Raw genomic sequence first — 9,602 nt, forward strand, 5'->3', positions numbered from 1 at the left:
ATCATCTCCTCAATTTGTGTTGAGAGTGAGAGATATCTTCATACAATAAAATGTTTTTAATTTAATAAAAAAAATTAATTATGTACAAACTAGAATCTAATTGGTGCTAAGTATGACTCCATTCATATTGTATTCATTAATTGGAGGAATGAGCCTTTTACATATTCAAAAACAAAGAAATATGAGAGAGAAAGCTCCAAGTCAAAGTGGAAGTGTCTGGGAGTGCCAAAAATGGAAGTTGATCCTTCATAAGGCATTTGTAGGAGTTAAACTACCATCAAAATATGTTTTCGATTCATGGAAAGCTCTATTTTTGGAATTGGTAGCTAACTGTTGGCAGAACATTTTTGAAAATGTGCACCTGCAAAGCTGCACACCTCAAAATGGTCCAAAATCTCAAAATTTTACTAAGTGTCAAAATTGGAATTTTGGCCTTTTGGTTTTGTTCTTCTTCATCCCAAAGCTATGTTTGGATGTTTTCCCTTGAATTTCTCCATAATCTCAATAATTTTGGCCGCATCTGGTGAATCCAAAGCCTCATACTTGTCTTTGACCTTTTTTTGGTAATTGTCTACCTCAATTTGGGTGTTAGCAAAATCTCCAAGTTTGGTATCCAATTCTAATAGTAATTCTTCAGTTCTAAAGGCTTGTCGGATGTCCTCATCATCAATAATTTACGCAAAAATATTTCTAAAATTATCTACCACTATCTCTATAGGTAACAAATTTTCTCGTTCATCATCTTCAAAAATATCCAAGCATGTATCGCTATAGTGTTTTCGTGCTTCCAAAATTCACTCTTGGGCTTGGTCCTTGAGCCGATGAATCTCCTCATGTAATGTTTCCATTACTTTATTGCTATCCGCTATTTTCTTTATCCAATCATCAATTATATCTAACTCTTCTCCTGTATATACATCAATCAAAATCAAGTACCTTTACCCCTTTATGGCTTGTAGACTTTGTAAATCCTTACAAAAGGCCCTCACTTCATCCATAATGTTGAAGTCTTGCTTCAAAATCACTATGATTTTATTCATGTTCTCCTACGTAGCATGTAGTAACTTCAAATTTCCCATGATAATTAGAATACCTTTCTCCTCAAAACTTTCTTCTCACTGCTGACAAGCTTTCAAAAATGGATCCATATGCATAGTTCTGCCTTCTTTCATAATGATATTCAATGTGTCCTCGGGGTGCTCAGGATCAAGTGGACTAACCACTTTAGACAAATATCCCTTTAGGATCTTGATCTACTTCAAAGTGTTTAGAGTTTGACCTCATCCTACCCCATGCTCTTTAAGACTTCCTTAATTCCCATGGTTACCATTAATCGGGTTATATCCCATGTAGGTCTCCCAAGCATGTTCTCTTGGAGTTGATAATCTTTTGGAACTAAGGCTTCCTACATCCGTGTCTTTGGGGGGAATGGTAACTTGCAAGAATAATTCCTGGTTTTGTTTACTAGTGACAAATTCTAGCGGTCTTACCTCATATGATAGAGACTCAAGTTTATTCAAAATCTCTACAATCTCAAAAATGTCTTCCTTTGAAGCACAAAATTGAGGGAGGTCTAGTACTCCTCATTATTTCCTTTTGGAACCACCTTGGGATGCACTCAGTTGAAGACCTTCTTCTCAAGGATGAAGGGTGTGTTCTACTACCTCCTTCCCCTTATTGCTCCTCCTTGAAGTTGTTTCCTATTGTGCGGGTTCTTCTTCTACAGTCTCAGTGTTAGTGGACCTAATAGTTTGCACCTAAGTGTCTTGGGAAGGTGATTGAGAATATTGCACCATTTTTCCCTCCTTTAACACTTCATCAGTTGTTGTTTGTTTAGGTTTCTCCCCTTATGATGGTTCCTTCTAAACCTATTCCTCTTCTAAACTTTTGAGCGGAGGAGTAACTGAGCCCTTATCTTCCACCGTGACTTGTGGTGGAGGTGAGGGAGTAAGATTAGGACTTTGTGAATTTGGTGGCATCTTCATCCAATCTTCTTGTTGAGGTCCACTTGTAGGGGTATCCTTGATCTTATCCCCAACTAGTTGTGTACTATCAAGCATAAAATAAAAATTTGACATTTTGAAAACATCATCACCTTCTTCACCTTGCTCATCCACCCATTGTTGTACTTCATTTTTCAAAGAAAAAACTTCCAAGGGTCCTATTGGGGTGGATGGAAATATGCTGGTGGTACTTCTTCTCCTTTCTTGCTTGGTGGCTTTTTCTAGCCATGTTATTTTATACAAGGGTAGTTTCTCTTCTTCATCTATCTCCTCTTCTTCCTCCTCTTCCCCTTCCAAAATGGTCTTAGGAATAGACAGAAAAGGCACCATTCTCCTAGTCACCCTTTGCCTTTTTTTCATTCAGATTTTAATCCTCTTTTATTTTGTGGAGGTGGAAGGGGATGGTGGCTCTTCTTGCAAAGGAGGAATGGAAACTTGTTGACTCTCTCCCTCTTTGGATTGGCTGGGCACAAAGGGAGGCAATTGAGGGCCATCCTGGACTTGGGAAGTATCAGTATTCTAGAACCCTTGTACACTCTCTTTCTATTGCTAGGGAGGTACTTGCACTTCACCCTGCTCTATTTGAATCCTTTGGGGGGAGGTCCTCTTTCTCTTGTTCTTTCCCTTCCTCTCTGGAGGATGATATTATCCAACTAGGTGGTCAAGTTGGTATATTGTCTCTAGCCTAATGAGAGACAAGGCCACAAAGGTAGGAATTGTAACTTTCCTCCCTTTACCTTTCTTAGGGTGGGCTTGAGCATGAAAGATTATAGTGTCAGGTATTTGATGAAGTTGAAAAGGCTTCTTGATCCAATCCTTTGTCATTCTAACAACATGCCTCATCTGATCATTAATATCAGCACCCTCCTCCCTATCAACCTCGACATTCATAATGGGCCTCTCTCCTATTTTGTTCAAGTTGAACAAGGGGTGCAATAGATCCTGTGAATCCTATTTCCTTATTTCCTCTAGAATTTTAAGCTTGAGAGTCTTCTCTACTAGATACAAAGTCATTCTACAATAGTCCCTTATGTGAACATCATAGTCATTTGTGGTGCTTATCCAATGATCTTCTATGACATCTTCATGATGGAACTCCTTGTCAGCCAAACTCTCCACTCTCTCGATATTATCAAAACATAGCCTAGGGGAGTTGTACTCTTCAAGGGGATAATTCTCTCATTCACACTTAAAAAGATAGAATATCTTGCTTCCATTTTACTTGATGTGGTCCAGTGACCAAGGACCATGTCCAATAGGGTCTTCTCTATCTCTTCACCCTCTCATATGTAGACTCAATCTGCCAAGAAATCTCCAATAACACTAGTTTGTCACTTGGATATCTGGGGAGCTTCTTGGGGTTGATAGTGACACCAGCTACCTGTAGATATGTGAATGTCTTGAATTGGATGAAGTAGGCCCCAAGAGCTATTATCTGTGCTTTTGCCTCATCAAATAACCTCTTTCAATAATCTAATTTAATGAATCGAATGATCACAAAAATGAATGTGTCATTCATGATTCTATACTCCTTTCTTTGATTCGAGAGCTTCTTCCTTACCAATTGAGGATAGATGATGTAGGGCTAGACATTAGGATCTTGCATACTACCTCTCTTATACAAATTGGGGTAGTTTTTCGCCCTTGTTGCAAGCAGATACACCATGTAAGAAGTCATATAGAATTTCTTCTTCTCCTTAACTACTTCCAATTTCTCACACAAGTTCTCACTTAATGTGGTTGTCGAATCTGGCAACATCCTTCCCATCTTGATTGTATCAATGAAGTTGACCATGAAGGTGCTAAGGTCGGCAGCATGACTCTACTCAAAAGAATGATGGAATATCCAATATCTTCCTTCATGTATCCCCTAGTCAAGTCTACCTTCCCTACGATCCTACAAAAAGGAGTCTTTTCAATGAGGTAGGAGGATTAAAGGATTTCCATTGCCTCCTTCTAGTGTTTCCTATACCACCTCTCTATTGCTTCATAAGAGACTCTGATGAATTGATTTTCCCTTGGGAGGTGGAAGACCCTTTCAATGTTATTGGGTTAGAGATCAAGGACCACTTCTATTTCCACACTCTTAACCACTCTCTCCTCAAGGAAAAAGTATTGTGCTAGTGTCATAATCAATTTGGTTGACTGTATTGATACTGGATGTGAAGCTGCACTCACAAACCTAGAATAAATCAATGAGGATACTAGTGCAAATCTTTCAGTGGGTTTGTTGTATATTCTAAGGAATTCTCTCAAGTCTATGTGCCCCAAGTTGGTGTCCCTGATTTTTGCATGATTATAATGAAATTTTGACTTTGACAGCACACCTTGGAATTTGAATACAATGGGCTTAGGTGTCATTTTCTCTCAAGAAGTGGCTACCATTATATTTGCACAACATGAGGAAAAAAATTTATTAGCTCAAAATAGTGAGAACCTAAAAAGATGAAAAGTACTTAATCAATATTTAATTGACTATTGATGAAAAATAAAAAACTAAAAAAGGTGGGTCCTTTTATCTATTTATTAATTATTTTTTAATATTTTTTAATTTTTAATTTTAAACATTTAAGGGGTTTTTTGGGTTTTAAATGCAGATAGTGAAGCGCATGTAGCAAAAGTTACGCTTGCACCTTTTACAAGTGTGAAGCCCAGTCGTCGCACACAAGAGTTCCAGTGTTGCCAAAATGAAAATGAAAAGAAAATAGGTGAATTTTTTGCATGGGGGGTGGGGGCTTTATAGCCCCACACACCCATGGGATGCATGGTGTGGACCTTGTAGGTAGTGCACGTGACAGTGTTACATGTAGTGGGCACTCGATTTTTTTTTTTGTGTTTGTTTTTTTTTTGTGACTTTTAAATTTATAAATTTTTAATAACTTTTTTCAATTTTCAAATTTTTGGTCTTTTCTTATTTTTTAATTTTTATTTTTTTGACTTTCTCTATTATTTTTCATTTTAAAAAAAAATTGATTTTGTGTTTTCTATTTTTTGACTCTGTAACATTTCTTTGGATCCTTGATTTGTGAGTTCGAATACTCAAAAAAAGTAGGGGGTCCCCATTCCTAGTAAGGAATGGGGCATGTGTTGTGGGACCACAACAAGTACCCATTATGGTTTCTAGCTAACTCCTAGGTATTCTCATCTTTTAAGAGGTTGTTAAAATTCTGTCAAATCATAAGCTAGCAGGGATGAAAGGTAGTTCTATGTCCAAGATTAAATAGCAACATGTGGGAATGGTTCACTCTATTGTCAGTAAAATTATAAAAATAGCTGACGAGTAGATTAGCATGTAGTTGGTAATTTTTATGTAATCAATGGACCCCTTCAGTAATTGTTATCTAGTCAACAAACCCCTTTGGGAAGGTTCTTCGAGAAGTATATGTACACCATCCAAGATCATTGTAATCATCATTGAAAGCACTATGTAATCTCTTCGACATATATGTGAATAATAAAAGGAGTACTGTTGTTACATGTTCTTGTCTATTGTTTGCATGCATTAATCTATCACCCCAGATGGTAAATAGACTCAATAGTTCTTAAAATATTAAAACATCAAGTAGGAAACTACAAAACATGAAAGGATGCTTGGGATTATGCTATGAAAATCACTCTTGCCTCAATACAACCATGAAAAATGGCAAGGGAGACAAGAAGTCTTTGTCTTAGAGGCATCCTTCAATGTCATATTGAAAGACAATAGACTTAATGCTCACTACAAATTTGAGAAGCAAGATGGTGCATGGTGGTTTTCCCTAGAATTTTTACTAGTCAAGCATGTTGAGATACCTTTCCTTTTCTTATTTCTTGAGTTATTAGGCTCATCTTCCATGACAAGAATTTGTGCAAGAGTAACCCATCTATTGGGAAACTCTATTTTTCATGCCATGACTACATGAGCCAACAAAACTCTTTGATTAGGGTAAACGATACACATAGTAGGAATTACCTAGATAATTTGTTCAATTTTACACATTTGAGCATATAGGTAGTTAAGTCAAAATATGTACAAAATTTTTTATCGACTATTATCTTGCATCTTCTATGGTGCAAGTGCTGGTATATTTTACTATAAAACTAGTAATAAATAAAATTATATTCATTAAATAAATCTGTTAGCAATTATATCACAATATGTATATTATTGCTATATGTTTAACAATATTATAATATACAATACTTACATACTATAAGATATTTATTATATTACTTGTAATATATATTATAAATAAAGTGTAAAATTAAAAAATATATTATTATATAATCTATATATAATATAATTTAATATATTTAAATAATGTATTATTTCTTTTATCTTGTAACAAACATTTTTATCATAATTACAAATCAATCTTTCACTAAAGAATATGAGTGGCGAATTGTCAACTTTGAATAATTTTTAAATATATTTAATTATTCATGCTTCTTAACATCCATTTTATTTTATATAAACTAGAGAAGACCATGAGGAAAACAATTTTTTCATATTTCATTTTTTAATACTTATTCTCATTCATTATATACATTTCATATTAAAATGTGTTTTATAGGCTACTAAAATTCTACCATTAACAAATGTTCAAAAAAAATCCAATTATGTATTATTAGTCAAATAGGCAGGGAACTATTGTTTTCAGTTGCTCTCTTCAATTAATTTTTATGAATTTAAGTGTTGCAAATCTGATTGAAAAGCTCGTTGTATAAGATCAAAGAGGGAGATTTTTGCAAAGAAGAAATTTTGTTGTTAGCAAAATGGTTTCAATCATTGTTTTGTCATTGATGTCAAACCTACTATTTGTAGGAATGACATTTGCCTATAAGATCCAAGTACTATAATTTAGTTGATTGATGAAGAGGATTTGATCGAAAAGATGTACCAAGAGTACCTAAGGAAAAGGTTGAGTTATGATATTGTAATGAAGTGCAAAGATCAGTTAAGACAATGGTTAAATGATGTATTGATAACATACCCAAAGATACAGAGGTTGGTCACACTTAGAAACATTGGACGAATAAGTTGTAATAAGGTTGACTACAAAGCATAAATTAAGATCATTAGTGGGTGTCGAGCAAGTTAGTTGAAGCCAAGAAAATTCTCAGTTGGAGCTATGTAATAGGAAATTCTAGTGTGTGCCAAGTAATCTTCAAGTGTCGAGCATCAAGAAAAACACTATTCATGCCGAGTAACATAGTATGTGCCAAGCACTAGTACTTCAATAGTGCCAAGCTGTTGTATTATATTAAATAATGAAGATTCGCCAAATCTAAGCCGAAAAAGTTGTTGTCTTGAATTTTGTGAACTAGTTGGAAGATAAGGATGATGAGCTAGTGGCACAAAATTCTATGTAAACTAGTTTTAGGCAAATTCAAGAGGATTATTCAAGAAGTTTCTAGAGGAAACAAAATATGGGTTAGATGCAATGAATCCAACCTAATCCATACAAATTGAAATTAAAGAATTGAATAATAGAGCAATAAAAGAACTCCAAGACTTCTATTTAAGGAGTCATAGACCAAGAAATAAATGTTGTTGCTAATGTTGTTGCTGCCAAAGAGCCAAATTGTGAAGTGATTAGAAGGGTGTCAAGGAGAAGACATCTAGAAGAAGGAACAACATAGAGGCTCTGCTTCAATGAGTGGTCAAAAAGAGATGATTGCACTGGTACATTGAGCATGAAGACTCAAGGAGACTAAGCTTGAAAGGAGGCCAAGCTGTCAGAGTTGCAAAGATTGAAGGCTAGACAATGGTGTGAGCTGACAAGTGATCTGAGACCTACAAGTTAAGTTGTATGTTGTGATCAAGTCAAAGATTTTCTAATACTCTCTAGCAATTGTATTAGATATGAAAAATCCCATGGACTTAGGTTGGTTTAATAGCCATTTATAAATCTTTTAATAAGGTGGCATTCAAAGTGAATTTTATAAAGTTCTCTAACTAGGCCCACTTCTAAAAGGGTGGTTAAATCCTTTAACAAGGTCACATTTAATAGTATTTTGTAAGCCTTTAACAGGGTAGGCCTTTCATAGGGCATCACTTCATAAGAGTGAGAATTGAGTAGCATGTTATTGGTGGTTTTTCCCAAATTGGATTTCCATGTAAATAACTCTATTATATGTTGATATCTTATGTTTTATATTTACATATTGATTTACAATAACTTGCTGGTTAGAATTGTTAAAGCTTGGATGAATGAATGGTTGAATGGGCTCACTATACTTAGTGAAAAGTTTGAATAGGACATTTGGACCTTTAATAACTAATTCACCCCCCCTCTCAGTTATTCTAAAGCATTTCTAACATTAAGTACATAGTTTCAAAAGTTAGAGAATAGATTTATTTTTAAAATAATTTTTAATCTCTAATTCTTCTTTTCTAATTGGTTGATCTTAATTTTCTTAGGGATATTATTATTTTTTCTAATTTTGAAATGTTCTTGGAAATATTTAGCAATGTGGGCATGTTGTTGATGAGCTCACGCTAAACCTAAAATGTGAAGAAACCAGCTTCGGATAAACCTGCCACTCTTGCTACTCCAAAGAAGGGAGGAGAGTTAGTTCTGACTACATCTCCTAGTTCCAACAAGCACATGGGACATAGAGGATAAATATATCATATCATCCTAGATACACAACATAACAAATCATGTGTTGTTAATATCTCCTTATCCATTTATGAAGATGGAAATTTCCTATCACAGGTCATGACAATGGACTAGGTAGCAATGGTACTGGTAATCTGTTTGCATTCTCTTTGCCTTTTCTCTCTTTAATACCTACCATAATAAAACTAATAAAACTAGAATTAAGACTGAGAACCCAATAGTGGGCATTGGTGGTGCTTCTAAAAATGAAAAGAGAGCCATTGAAAGAGTCATTTTAATCCTATTTTTCTTGAAGTTTTCTCTCTATATTGTATTTAAAGTCAAAGTGTATTAAACATCTCTTCTAAACGATAAAATGACATCAGAACTGGAATAGAATCCATCATTCTGTGTGAAATATATACTCAACTGAACAATCCCTTTTTGCTTATTTAATAAGTAAAATGATCAGAGATGAGAGACCACTTTGCCACTCTTTCTTTGAAGGGAAAAAATATCCTCATGATTTTGAGTTGGTGACACCATTCCTTTTGGTCTACAACAAAACTATGCAAATCACAACTCTCCATTGAATCTCCCTTGCGAATGAGGTGTTGTTGGTGTTGTTGAGGGCCTGTTTGTTTGCAAGAATTAGTGAATGAGGAACTCAACTATGCTGGAATAAGCTCTCTTCTTAAATTAGTACATTCTTAAAATAAATTCTAGAATATCATTTAGACTTGTTTGATTGACCTAGAAGAAGAGATGGAAGATGCATCTTCTATGTTTGGTTGCAACAATTGAAATAGGAATTGGAATAAGTATTTTTTTGTAATTTTAATAAATTTTGTAATTTGCAATAGTTATTACAAATTATAGAGTTTAAAATATAATGAAGATATAAAATCCACAGAACATTCCATTCTATAGCTGCTCATATGTAGAAAATTATTTTGAAATAGTCACCAATAAATAATCTATACTTGTAGGGAACACTTGAGATCAAAAGAATAAA

Source organism: Cupressus sempervirens, chromosome 2 (assembly GCF_028749045.1).
Source record: "Cupressus sempervirens isolate cs-2001-9-10 chromosome 2, ASM2874904v1, whole genome shotgun sequence".
In the NCBI taxonomy this organism is placed as follows: domain Eukaryota; kingdom Viridiplantae; phylum Streptophyta; class Pinopsida; order Cupressales; family Cupressaceae; genus Cupressus; species Cupressus sempervirens.